The 14,439-nt window shown below is 47.2% G+C and overlaps 1 protein-coding gene across 7 annotated transcripts in view; it reads right to left on the bottom strand.

The window, feature by feature from the left end:
* Positions 1-5,130: 5,130 nt before the first annotated feature.
* DGKG (diacylglycerol kinase gamma) overlaps positions 5,131-14,439 on the bottom strand; it is a 211,295-nt gene continuing 201,986 nt past the window's right edge. For 4 of the 7 annotated variants that reach the window (XM_028101002.2, XM_028101003.2, XM_028101004.2 and 1 more), the window contains one exon: positions 5,131-6,110. The gene's annotated coding sequence lies outside the window, so the exon portion shown is untranslated. Of the gene's footprint in view, positions 6,111-6,199; positions 6,353-9,872; positions 9,945-14,439 lie in introns of all 7 variants that reach the window. The other 3 variants (XM_088025108.1, XM_088025111.1, XM_088025117.1) reach the window with 3 other exon arrangements.

Here is a 14,439-nt window from a genome sequence, read left to right as displayed (position 1 = left end):
AGGAGGTTTAAAGACTGGAATCCCTGACGCAAAGGTCAGAAGAAAGGACAGTGCGTAGCTACCTGCTGGAAAAGCAAGGGGATTGCTAGCTTCCTCATAATTCACGGGCTACCCTGGCTAGATCTGCATTTTGTGGAGCTTTTTAAAGAACAAACAAGGAGGCAGATGGTAGGAGCTGGCTCCCTTTCTCAAATTTTGGTTTGCTTTTCATTACTTTTCCCTCTCTCGATAGGGACAAAGCTGCTGCAGGATTCAAACTTGGCCAGATAGGAATGATTTATTTCCATTTTATTAGAAAAGGAACGCAAACTAACATTTACAGAAAGTCTGATGTTTGCAAGATACATGTCATCTTCATAGTTACCTATGAGGTAAATATTATCATCCGCATTTTATAGATGAGGAAATCAGGGCTAAGAGAGGTAAGGTAAATAGCACACAATCACTCCCAAACCCCTGCAGTGAGCTCCCCGTAAATCTCCCCTGGTCACCTCGCTGGAATTTGAGTCTAAGTCTGTGGGACACTGAGACTGTGCTCTCTTCATAATGCTTCCAGAAGTTTAGGAGAAGGCAAGATCAAGTGAAATGATGATGTGTTTTATTGTCAGATCCTTAGGTTCGAACCCAAGCTCTTCCCTGTACTGCTTACACAGCAGAGCTTGCATCCCTTCCTTCCTTGCTTCCTTGTCAAATGTCCATCAAAGTCCTATGATATCCATGTCAAACATGGAGTCGGGAGCCGGGAACATACCAGTTAACTCCCGGTCCCAGCCCTCCTAGACCTCCTCCAGTCTGATGGATAATGCAGAACGTGAAGCAGGCAGTTATCACTTGGTTGGAGAAGGGTTATGGGGGGGCGGAGCACCAGATGCGGTGGGAGCACCTCAAGCTTCTCTGTCTGGCACAGCAGCTACTCCCCCCTGGCTAGCACTGGCATGTCAAATAACTACTGGGTTTTGAAGGCTTCGTACAAAAAAATGATGTTCAGTATTTAAGTATTAAATTAACTATTTCAAAGTATTCAAATTATTATTTAAAGTTGTTTAAAATTACTTCAAGTATTGAAGTGTTTAATTGATTATTAAGTAATTAATACCTTTTATATTGATTACATATGACGATGATAGTATCTGGGAAATTTTTGAGTTAAAGAAAATATTTTATTAAAGTTAATTGCACCTGCTCCCTTTTACCCTTTTTATGTGGCTGCTAGAAAAGGTAAACTTACATATGTGGCTCACATTATATTTCTATTGAACAGCTTTGCTCCAGAAGAATAAGACCATGGGATGATATTTCCCATCTTAGCACAATGATCCGAGACCATTTGCCATGTGACCTCCCCAGGAAGGTGCACGAGAGATGGGTAACACGTTCTCTCCCTTCTCATGACATTTCAGTGGCCACTGCTCGTTGTGGGACCCTTGGCCTTCTGATAATATGGGGAGGGTGTCTGGTGACAGCTGCAGAGCTTCTGGCTCGGCCCCCTTGAGGATTCCTTAGTCTTTGGCTCCGACATCTTGAGATGTAACTCTTGTAATCCTTCCTTCCCCTCCCCCACCCCCTAAAACGCAGGGCTGGCCATCAAATGAAATAGATGTTGCTTGCCTTGGCCCCTAGCCATCTTTGCTTTTCTTTATTGTAGCAAAAGAAAACCACGTGAAATATTTTGGAGTGAAATCTGATGTCCAACAGAGTCCTTGGATTAAAAGAGAAGATCCACTGGACTAACGATGAGGTCCTTTTCTACATTAGAGTCATGAGACTGGGAAAAGTCTCGGGAATGGACTAGTTCGGCACCCCTCCCGGGAAAGTGAGGCTCTGAGCGGCTAAGTGGCTTGTGTAGGGTAGCAGAGCCCGTGGAGGTGGTGGGCTTTGGAACGCAGTCTTCCCCCTACCCCCAACATGCTGCACCGTGCTGCCCATTCTTCTCCGGGATGCTCCCTTTCCGGCTCCTTCCTCCTTCCTCGTTTGGTCCTTCAACCTCTTCTGCTGCTTCTCTCTTTGGCCCATTGTCTTCCCTTTAACATGTGGGGCGGCAGAAATGGGAGTCAGAAAGATCTAGACAGGTTCGAGGATGGGCAGAAATTAACAAGACAAAATGGAACGGAAAAAAGACAAAGATTTTTTAAAAAAGATTGTATTTATTTATTTGACAGAGAGAGCGCACAAGTAGGGGGAGCGGCAGGCAGAGGGAGAGGGGGAAGCAGGCTCCTCTCTGAGCAGGGAGCCCGATGCGGGGGCTCGATCCCAGGACCCTGGGACCATGACCTGAGCCGAAGGCAGCCGCTTAACGACTGAGCCACCCGGGTGCCCCGGAAAAGATTTTGAGTAGACACTAACAAATGGAGCCAGGGAGACTTTCTTGGCCTTAACAGAAGTTCAAGTGAAAAGGCCACATGGGTGTGTGTGGAGGAGCAAGGGCTTGGAACCACAGGCTCAGGGCAGGGTGTGAGGCCTGGCCATGCGGCCTCGGAAGAACCTTAGCTTCCTCATCTCTAATCACCCTCCCAGAGCTGTGGTGAGGAGTAAACGAGGCCGTGTTTCTGAAGGGACTTGGTGATCAGTGAAACACCGCCCCAAAAGTAGTGACTGGCGCTCACGGGAGGTGGGAGATGGCTGCCGTGAGAGGGGGTTGCCTTAGCAGAGCCATCCGGCTGCCAAGGGAAGCGAATGCAGAGTCCAGAGCGTGGGATGTGGCTCTGCACTTGTCGACCCGTTTCTGGGGCACTGGGTTCGGTTCTGGGAATTGCATTTTAAGAGGGACCTTGGCAAACTGTTTTTGTTCCAGAGAAAGTTCCAGAGAAAGAATAGCTTAGGGTCTGAGAGTCATGACATGTAACGGATGATTTAAGGATTCGGGGGATGTTTAGTCTGGAGAGGAAAAGGAGTTAGGACGAGGTCGCTGTTCGGAGGTATCTGCACCCTGTCCTACAGCAGAGGTGAGATGTATTTTGGGTTGCTAGTGGCCCAGCTGGGGCCCAGTGGATGGGAGTCAATGAGAGGCAGACTTGGGTGGAATAGGAGCCTGCCTAAGGCTCAGAGGCCTTCTGGAGGGGCTCCCTGGAAATGTGGCAGGCTGCCCATCAGCAGAAGTCTTGAGGCAGGGGTGACCATGCACAGCACAGGGGCTGTAAAGCTGAGTCTTGCTCTGGCTGAGAGGTCAGACTCGGTGCTCTCTGCAAGCCCTCCAATCTGAGACCACTATTTTTCCTTCGAACCTCTCTGATCTTTCTTTCTGAAAGATCCTTGCCACGTTGGCTCTCTTTGACTTTCTCCTCCCTCTCTGAATGGCTTGAAGGTTTTAGATTCAGAAATATTTCTGTAATAATTGATAGTCTGGTTTAATGGAAAGTAGGAAGGAAGACTATTTGAAAACAAAGGCAGTTTTGTTACTTTTAAAGGCACACAGTAACCTGTTAAGTGGGGGAGGGAGCAGGAACATGGTCACGTGTGTTAGAAAATCTTGTAAATGCTTCAGCAAATGGCTTATTCTTTGCTATTGTTTAAAATGCGAACACAACTGCTAAGGGCCTTTGTTCTTGAATGGACCAGAATTGTCCTTGTTTACCCAATTCTTTCCCTAGCTACAGAGATGGGAGAGAATTCTCACTATAAGGGCTCTGTATCATAAACCACTTTCTGCATTCATAATTTAAATGTTTTGCTGATTTGGTTGCATCAAATTCTGTACAGGAGGTGTTTTCTTGATTTCTTGACTCCAGAAAAGCCATTTCCTTGAGGAAAATATTTTTCCCACATAGTGTTGCAGCGGCGCGGGTGAGACTGTAGCTGACTGTCTCCAGTTGAGCGGCCGTGGAGCTATTTCCAGAATTTTGTCCTGCCCCCAGTAGGAGTGATATCAGCATCTGTCTCACAGTGCCCCGCCGCAAACATCCCCACCATCATTTCAGAAACCTCCACCTGGATTCCAGGGCACAAAATAGAGCTCGGCAGATCCAGGTGGAAAGGGGAGGGAATGGGTAGGAGTGAGTAACATTTTGGTGAAATTCCCCGAGGCCCGAGTCCTTGCCCCGCCCCAAGGATGATAACTTGGACACGGAGAAGACAGACTTTGGGGCCTGAGTTCTGGGTCTTGGAACACCGTTGGGTCACTTGTGGCGGGAAGGAGCTGGAGAGGCGAAGACGATGGCTCTTCAGATCCTGGGACTGGCCTCAGGCCAGGCTGGGCAGGGCGATGGCGACCGAAAAGACAGTAGGGGCTGCACCATTCACTGTAAGCCCCTGTCCCCGAGGCTGCCGGGTTGAGCCCACACCCCCTTGCCTAGCCCCACCCGAGTGTGACTTTGAACACTTGGCTTGAGACCGCTCAGCCTGGAGACGAGCTGATGGATCTGTTGTTGGGGTCTTCCTTCCGGGGCAAGGGGCCAGCCAACTCTGATGTGCAGTGCACAGCCTTGCTTCTTCCCAGATCTGTCTCCCCTTGGGTCTCTTCTGTCTCATGGCGCTCTTCCACAGACTCCAGTTTCCGAGCTGTGCTAAAGTGCTGGCTTGCCTGGGCCTCGCAGAGTGGTCCCGTCCCCCCAGCAGGGTGCGGCATGGTGGGCACAAGGATCTACGTACCGACCCAGATCTGAGGGTCCTACTCTCAGAGACCATGACTCAGGAAGTCTGACAGGGGCTCAGGAATCCGGACCTCAGGTGTTTCTGATGTTAGCAGTCCCTGGCCCCCGCCCGGAGAAACACTGGTGGAGTGGAAAGAGCAAGAACGCTGGGATATGAGAGAAGAACTGGGTTACTTATTATGTTACTTGTTGAGCAAGTTAATGACCACTTATGAGCCTCTGTTTCCTGATCTCTAAAATGCTCATCCCTTCATAGGGGAGCATTCAGATATCAATGAAATGAGGACTATGAAATGTTTAGTAAAGGCTTATTTAATAGGATTTTTGGCTCCCTCTCCCGCTCCTGCAACACCAGGAAAGCGGCAACAGAGAGCTTCCCTTCATCCCAGTCCCTGCGTATCAGCAGAGCCCGTGGCAGTGAGCACCTGTGAAGGGCTGCAGACCAGCCTCGGGCAGCCCGCTCGTCTCCGGCGCCCTGTGGCTGATCAGACAACTTCGGTTTCTCGAGCCGCGGCTTGGAAAGAAACCACCAGGAGGTCAGAGGTCAGCGGTCCGCTGTCAGGTTTATTTGTAGTAAACCACAGAGTCAGGACACACGTACACACGGCACATTACAGAAACAAGTCCATGGCACTCCGGCAGGCAGACAGGCAGGCTCGAGCAGGCAACCACCATGACGGAGTAGCGCATCTAACGGGTGGACGAGGCAGTGGAGGTGGACGAGTGAGGAGCGAAGGATCGGGACCCTGGCACTGTGCTACCCAGTCACTGCCTCAGTCTCGGCTGGTAAGTCTGCATTTCTGGGCCGCAGGTGAGGTGCGTTAGGACCTGTAGCTTCAACCTATGCCCAGGGTCACCCCCAAACACGGCACTTTAGCTAAGTTCTCTAAAAGGAAGTGGTGCTTTTCCACTGGTAGGAATGGATTCTCTCCTAACACACTGGCAATGAGAAAGGGTATCCACAGAATGGAAAATGTTTACATGTCAGGGATCGAGTATGTGTGTTTGTGTGTGTGCATGTGTGTAAAGGTGGAGGGCTTACCAAAGAGTTTCCTTGTCGGTTTTTTTTTTTTTTTTATGTTGGCCGACCAGATCAGCTGATTTCTGAGCATGATCAATCCTGAAGAGGGAAGGGAAGATTCTTTAAGGGGCGAAGAGTAGCCCTCCAGGGTAGCAGGGTTCGGGGGAGCCTTGGGCCTGCTGGAAGACCCCTAAGAACAAGGACCCCACCCCCTCTCCCATGGCCGCAGGATTTACTCCAGGTAAGGGCAAGATCGTTGAAGAGGGAAAGTCTTTAGAGCCCCCTTGTTGGATAGACGGAGAAAGAAAGGTCCCAGAAGGCTAAAGGACATGTCCAAGGCCATGTGGCTGAGACAGCACTGTAGCCTACTCCCCATGTTGCTCTTGTTTCCCACGCAGGGTTTCATCCCTCAGATCATCCTGGCACATGGAATGGCTCCTTCCACAGCAGCTCTATGGAACAGTGGCCAGACTTTTCCAAGATAGAAGGGTCTTACTTGTTTCCTGCAGAGAGAGAAATGCATCCATCAGAACCCCTTTAGCAGTGGCTTCTTTGGGGTTATGCTTACTGGCTAACAATAACACTTTCTCACAGGTGTCTACCGAGTGTTGAGGATGACGGTACAGAGAGGCACAAAAGGTTACTTCTTCCCATTCTATGGAAGAGGGCAGCTGTGATAGAACCTGGGTCAGCAACTTGCTCTAGGACCCTCTTCTCTTTAGTTTGATCTCCTGCCTCTTGCCATCTGAAGAAGAAAGGAAGAAAGAAAATGCTGTAGGTTTTGAAATCTGCCTCCTTGTCCGGTGATCTACTCACTAGGCACACTGTCTCCAATAAGACCGTGGGCCACCTTGGCAGGTTCACACAAATCCAAGAGAGCAACATTTGGTGCACCAGGCCCTGTCCAAGTGTAGACCTGGTCTGCCTCCTCCCCAGAGGCCGGGAAAAATGGCTTTGGAGGGGAATTTTGTATATGGTCACATTGGAACAGAGATTGAATGACCACCATTTGTAACTCAACTACAATCAACAGACCACAGACTTTGTGCTATGCTGGCTACCAACTCAGCGTGTGAGGCTGAACTCGACGACATCTAAGGAAGAGCCTTTCCAACAATAGGGGACTGATTCCAGAACTCCCTGCTCAGTGGACTTTTTGTGTTAACTGAGGTAGTCGGTCCGAAATTGCGACTCCAGTAGGATTATGCTTGAGGGTTATTGCTTATTCTGTTTTTGTTGATTTCACAGAAGTCAAACCCACTTCACTGCCATGGCCTCTGGTCCCTTCTTTGCTCCTGATTCTCTTGTTTTCATACTAATACCCTCTGGTCTGGGATGTTCAGCTATGTTGCTTTGCATTAAACTTCCCAAGGGTTCTATATCCACAAAGGTGCTCTAAGCCCGAGATGTGACTCAAAGGGTAAAGAGAAAAAGGAGAAGAGTACTGAATAGAGGGGTTTTGGTTAGACACTGGGGATAATTTCTTGATGGCGGAAGCTGTGAGACACTCAAATTACATCCTTAAATTGGGCTCTGGACTGTGTTCTCTGATCTTTCCTGGGCCTTTTCAGCACAGCCTTGCCTAGAGATAACAAAGTGGGCAAATGTCCCCTTAAGATCCCTGCGATCCTCTGATTTTATGTATGAAAGCTCTAAAAATAGAATCGTGGGAGAAAAGGGAAGAGAAACATCATGAGAATAAAAGAAAGAAGAAAAGGTGGAAGAAGTGGGCATTGGGGGTGGGTGGAGGTTGGGAAAAGCAGAATGGGATGGGAAATGGAGAAAAAGCAAGAGAATCGTGTTGAAACAGGCTAAGAAGTTAGGGTCCAGTGCCTGGCAAATAGACATTGGTTAACAACACAATATTTATCGACGGATAAATGAACAAATGTACGAATCAGCGTCTCCAGCCCCATCTGACAGGCGGGAAAGCTGAGACATGATCTGACATTTGCCCATGTCCCTACTGCTGCTTGGTGTCGGGCAGGAGGTGGTGTTGGCCCTGGGAGAGGAGCAGGGGGAGGAGAGGGCATCTCCCCACTGGCCTGTGGGTATGAAGCACCCTGGGTCCCGGCCTGTGAAGCTCAGGAAGGAGAATGAGGAGGCAAAGGCTGAGCTCCTCCGTCTTGTCTGGCATTGCCCTGAGCTGCCCAGGCTTGGAGTGATGGGGGTGGCAGAGGGGAGCCCATCATGGCCAGGTGCACCCCCCCCCCCGCTCCTCCACCTCCTTTTCTTCCCTCAGGGGCAGGAGAAGAACCAAATCCCTTCTCTTGGGAGCTATGTAAAACATCCGCTGAATTTGGAGGTTGGGTTCACAGCCCTCCCTTTCTTTCTCTCTCTCCTCCCTTCTCTTTGAGTTTCCAGAGTGCAGTTCCCCCATGTTTCCCCAAACTGTCTTTCCTCCCTCAAACCAATGGCATCTGGGAGAGGAAAGGAGTTTTCACCAAGTCTTCAGGACACAGGATCAATTTCCTGCCAAGGGGAACACCTGGAAGATCTCCATAAATGTTCTGTTTCTTCCTTTGGGGGAAGAGGAGGGTTTCCATCTTATTTTGTCTCTCCCTGCCCTAGACCTTGCTCACAAACATCTCAGAAGGGACATCAGAGTGGGAGTCCTCTGAGATGTCAAGGCAGCTTTGGCCCTTACGGCTGTCACTGCTCTTCTGGGTGACTGAAGCCGTACGGGCTCCTCATAGACAAGAGCCAAGGGAAGGGGTAGTACCAGTATGTGTGTGTGTGTGTGTGGGGGGGCGGGCTCAAGGCATGCAGGTGAATTCTTTTAGATACTATTTCTCCCCCTCAGAAAACATCTGCCCGTTTGAATCACTGGGATTTAGGAGGGAATACTGTGCTTCCTTCTCCCAGCTACAAAGCCACTAATGAGCGGGAGGACAAATCGGCCTCTCTGTTCTGAGGAGATAGAGAAGAGAAAAATCACATTGCCTAGACAAGGCAAATGTGAGCATGCTCCCGGGGAAGGCCTGCCAAGAGTTCTTATATAAGCTCCAGTGAGCTCATGTGTTTTCTCGCCCATCAGCGGATCCTGGGCTCCTCAGGACCAGGGGTGAGGCTGGAGGAGGGAGCTCAGGAGAGACTGTGTGCTTCCAAAGAGGGGGCGCTCTGGGAAGAAAGCATGTTCCTACTCTCAGGAGGATGGAAACAATTTTCATCGCCGAGTCAATCAACAGAGACTTGCCTTCCCTATGGCAGCAATGTTATGAGAAAAGAAGGAGGTGCTTCTTCTTACGAACCCCATGGTGTGGGGGAAGGGGTGGTGGGGTGTTTCATGAGTGAAAAAGAGGTAGATGTGCCCTGGGGGTATGGATAAGGAAGCTTTTCCTCCTGATGCGTGGAAAGCCAGATGGGTGCTCAGTTAGGTCCACCAGCCACAGGCTGGGTATCAGGCCTTGGTTTCCAGTTGTTGTGGCCACCTAGGCTGTTTTGAATAGGAAACTTATTTCATTTATTGATGGAGACAGGCTGAACATTCTGGAACCTGCTGTGCCTCATTTTGCCTGCTTCTCTTTTGTTTGGCAGAATCACTGAGCCGGCAGACTCTTGTAAGCAAACCACCCAACCACCTTGCCCGCCATCTTGCTCAGAACATCTGCGGTTAGCCTGCCCTGACCCCAGCAGCGAAGCACAGAGCAAGTGGAATGGTATCTGCTTTCCTTACTCTTTGCCTTCTGAAAATGATATCTTACCCTGCATAAGTGAGCCAACGCTTCTCCACCAAGCTTCCCAGACGTTCTCTTGGGAGTTGACGCACTTCCAGTTCAGTTATGCCCCAGCAGAGGGGGAGGACCTGTCTGTACATCTTGGCAGCTTACCCCGCCCCACCCAGTCTAGCGCCATGTTCATCACATGGTGGAGGCCAAAACCACAACTTTCTTTTCTATGATTAAAGGAATCTGCAGATAGAATGTTTTACTGTTTTACCTGTGCCCAGTCTTTCTGTAATTACCAATGTTTTAAACAATTTTTATTTCAAAAATAAGAACATGCACTCTTCAGGTAAATTTCTACCTTCTCCAAGTGCTTTGAGTTTTCTCTCTGGTATCATTAGTGCTTATAACACTTCCCCACTTCTTGTCTTCTGAGAATTTAGTTAATGTGCTGTTGACTTTCCTCTCTCTACATCAACCAGGAACGTTTTGAATACAGCTAAGACCTTCCTTGGGTTCCTCCCAAAATTTTCTCCTCATTAGTATTAGAGTGATGTCCTGATTAACTTCTATTTGTGAATGAGAAGTGACCGAGCTTACCAGAGCACCCAGACATCTTCTGACAGCAGTGTGTTTGATATACACAGCCTTTCCCACATCAAGAAGGATCCCCTATAATGATATATGTGAAAGTGTTTTGGTGTGAGATGTCATGACATCTGTAGTTTACTTTAAAATACCTCAGTAAAAAAAAAAATGAAACAGATATGGCAAAATGGTAACGATTGTTGAATCTAAGTAACAGGTATATGTGTTCTCATTATACTCACGGCTCTGCTTTTCTGTATGTTTGAAAATTTCCATAATAAAAAGAAATTATGCCCAGATATTCTAATTCAGGAAAGTATATTTAACCTGGACGGCCATGGTGGGAAGCTTTAGGAGGCTGGCAGGGAGAGGGAGGGAGGTGGGATTACTTCATCCTTTTAGGTTTATTATCATTACCTACATGCCTGGTGGTAGCAGAGTATGATGATAGCAAACCCCAAACAGCAATTTAATGATATCCTCTATTATTAACACCTTCCGTGGATGTATGTTGCTGTGAGTTAAAAGATCTAGTTAGTTCTCAATCCTTTTACCTCAAAGATGGGGAGAGAGGAAATACTCACCAAGAAAAATTTTCTTTTCTTGAAGATCATGCCATTTTCTGGTAACCAACTGGTACCAGTTTTTTTTTAAAAAATAAATAGAACAAAAAATAAGTTCATTAATTACTTTGAACATACTGATGTTTAATCCCTCAACAGAAAATGCACACTTTCTGGAATCTTTTTCTGGATTGCTATTTACATTGTGAGGTTTAGAAATTAATTTCCTGTTGTCTTGTCTAAGGAAAAAAGAGATTACCATTTTATTATCACTCACCTTGTAATTCTTGCTAAGTTTCCATTTTTAAAAGGATTTTTTGTGTTTTTTTTTTGGAAAGGAGAAAGTTCAAAAATTTTTTTTGCATCATTCTAGAAGCAGTCTTCTTACCCCAAATTATGATTTATCCAAGAGATTTTTAAAAAGATGTTTCGGATCTCTGTTCCACCTTTACGTATCCATTACTGAATTCAGATGTTTGACTACCTGACCTCATTTCACTTGCTCCTGATCCTTAATATGGTCTCTGTATCCTTTAAGGTGGTCTTTCATATCATGCGAACACCCTGATCTGGTGAGTTCTTTACCAGCTGTCCATTGTTGACTGAGCCAGGTCCTAGAACAAGGCCCAGCTGGTGCCTCTGGAGAGAGGGCCTAAGAAGGGAGGGTAAGGTGTGCATGCGCCTTCGGCAGCCCCGATCTGCTCCTCCTCAATGGGCCTCTGCGGCCGGCCAGATGAGTGCTGTTTCCCGCTCCAGCTTTGGGGACTCGATTCCCAGTTGGAGAAGGAAGTCAGTGAGTTGTGCCCACGGGACTGATTTGGGGTAGCGGGACTGATTTGGGGTAGTAAATCCCTGCCACTGTGCTTGGAGCTCAGAGGAATCCGCACTGGCCCTGCAGGCACAGGCCTGGCTTTGAAGGTAGATACTGATAGAGCTGCCGCTAGGAGATTTGCTCTGTTTCTCAGTTTCCCTGTTTGTCAAGTAGGGAACTGTATACCACCAACTTCATTAGGGTTCCTGTGAAGGTTAACAGTGCTCATCAAAGTAATAGGCTTGGGACCACACAATAAATGATAGTTATTTACTAACAATTTCATTAACGCCTGGACTTGTCCATCTTCCCATTAACTCAACTTTTAAGCTGTTTTTTTCTTTTAAAGGATTTGTTGGTCCTTTCTTCCATTTTTGAACTATAGTGCTCAGCTCCCTTGCCCAAATAAATCTGCTAAAAAAACATCCAGTTCTCCATGTCTTTTCATCTCTTGAATCTGTACCTTATTATGTCGATCTCTTACTGTGTTGTAACTCCACTTGGGCTGCCTTTTTATTTTTTGTCCAGTCTGCCTCGATGGCTAAGAAGTAGATTGCAAATATTTCTGTCTTTCTGTCCAAGTTGAATTTCATATTTTCTGAATCATGAAACTGCCCTCCATGTGACCTAGAAAGCCCTTTGATGATCCATATTTAGCTGTGTCCATCATTCAACAGATGTCTGTGTAGTTAGAGGCCCCCATGAGCTCCCTCTACATCCTGTGGTTTCAAGTTCCTGAGTTGTTAGTTAAAAAGCTTTCATTGCCTCTACCTCCCCCTCCCCTACCCATTCCAGGATAGAAGGACAGATGCCCACTTTAGCTGTTTATTCATTTAACACATATTTATTCATTACCTACTACATGCTTGATACTGGGTTATATGTTCTCTTCTTTGCTTCCAACTTGCATTTTCCTAATTTGGAGCATTTAGAGTTGTCCTCATGTTTTCTGATTCTCTCTCTAGAATCTGCACTGAGCATCCAATCACATAGCCTCTCCAAGCTGCAGTGCTTCCTGGCCCTTGGGAGACTTGCAGGCTTCACTGCAAACTCTGGTGCCTTGTTATAATGCACCTGCCACTGCAGCCACAGATTTCAGGATAACGTGGGTTCATCGTGGGTGCTAAGGGAGTTGAGCTAGCAGATGAGGCTGCAGGGCTCGGCTTGCTATTCTGCACCATGGGCATGAAGAATGAAGTGATGGCCGGGGCGGGGGGTGGTGGTGGTGCCCGGCAAGTTAAGCCATTAATTTCCAAAAACCCTTGGCTTTCTGTGTCCCTTTTCCCACAGAGATCCCTGTGAAGAAAGATGCCTGTCTGCTTTTTGAGCTCTTTGGATCTTCCCATTAGATAGCTTCTCTTGGCATCTGAAAGGCAGCCTGCCATTCTGTTCTCCTGTGGAATACAGATGGCCCAGCCCACGCCTATCACTAATGAGGAGCACATGCAGAGCCTTCTTGCTGGAGGCTCCCGTCAACAACACCAGCCCTCCTTCCCCGTGCAGGCCAGTCACCACTGACCATGGCATTTACGTCTGAGAAGGCTGCTTGCTGCTCTCCCACTCACGGAGTTGAACAGAAAATCTATTAGGGAGCCCTGGGAAACAAGTCCCATTCTGCTAGAATCTGAAACACCGAAGATTTAAGTTTTGGCTGCCAATCTGATTGCAAAGTTGAGGTTTGGGGTTCCAGTTGTCCACAGAAGTTGTTGAGTTTAAATGTGAACAAGCACTGTAAGTTCTTTAGTAGGAACGTGATCAGATGGCTATACAGAGGTGGACCTGATAGATCAATCTGCCAATGCCATGTAACCTCACCCAGAATGATCGCAGGGTTGGGAACAGATGAGGATGTTAAAAGCACTGAAGTATAGTAGAAAAAGCATACATTTTTGGTGAGACAAATCCATGTCAAGTCTTAGCTGTTACTACTTACTATCTTTTTGACCTTGGACAAGGTACTTCACCTTTCTATGCACTAATTCCTTTATCTGTGAAATAAGTACAACGCCCATATCATAGGCTATTCTGAGGATTAAATGGGACAGCACATGAATAGACCTTGACATGGTGCCTTGTATCCAGTAAGCAATAAATGGGAATTCCCTCTCCTGTCTCCTTTTCCTGTTTTCTCTCTATAGTAGAAAGTTGAAAGACCTACTCCAGCATGATGGGACATCAAGGTGAGCTACAAACAATGGCTCCATGTGAAATTCTATACAATTCTGCTCTCTTGTTTTATCTAAAGCTGGATTGGTATTTGAGATGTGGGATGGCTTCTTTTTCCTGGTTATTGCAAGCCAGATGTAGGTCTGGTATTTGTCGGACTAGAAGAGTTCCACACTGCCCATATGGACCCCAGTAAGAAAGGCAGAACCTCTTTTCGTCTAAATACTGTACCTCATTCCTTTAACTCTAAGCTACTGAGGGGAGATCACCACATATTAGGTGTGGTCTAACTGGTTAGTACCCACTGATCCAGAAATCTCTCTGGGAGTCATTTTCATTCTTTCAGAAAACAGGGGACACTGAGGTATGCTGTTCAAAACGGAGTAACAGATACTGACTTAACATTGTTGCTGACAAAACCAGTTTCAATAGCTTGTTGGACAAGGTAGATCAATCATTGCTTCTCCCCCACCTAACACTTCCCATAAGAGCGGCTAACTGTTCATTGCCCCAGAAGGCAGCCCCTTCCATATTTGGCCAGTTCCAAAAGAAGTCATTAAATTGAATACAAATCAACCTCCCTCTGACTGTGCTGTTTAGACCTGGTTCTGTTCTCCGGAGCTACACAGATGAAGTCTGACCTGGCAGCTATGCTCTGTCCCCAATCCCTCCTCCCGCCCCACCTGCACCCCCCCCCCGGGGGGGGCAAAGAGTCCAGATCCTTGATTCTTGCTTGAAGACATGTAGAGGAGAACAATAAAATTCATTAAAGAATCACACAGAAGAAACTAAAGAGTGTCTTAAGACTGGAGATTCCTTGTCCTAGAGAAGTACTTTTTGGAACATTATTGCTGAGGATGGTTACTTGGGTGTCCCCATCTCCACTGAGAACAAAAAGAAGAAATGGTGGGCATAAGGCAGTGTTTCTAATCTATAGATGTTAGCAGACAAATAAAGGACCCTATGGTTCTTTACTGTGAATTCTTAGAGTTAAGCCTTTCTATGTCTCTCCTAGAAAGGGAGCTAGTACTTGATCAAA

This window comes from Eumetopias jubatus, unplaced genomic scaffold (assembly GCF_037043125.1).
Source record: "Eumetopias jubatus isolate StellerSeaLion01/CBP00866 unplaced genomic scaffold, mEumJub1_p1.0 scaffold_1, whole genome shotgun sequence".
NCBI classification, from domain to species: Eukaryota; Metazoa; Chordata; class Mammalia; order Carnivora; family Otariidae; genus Eumetopias; species Eumetopias jubatus.
This window is presented reverse-complemented; position numbering and strand designations above follow the sequence as displayed.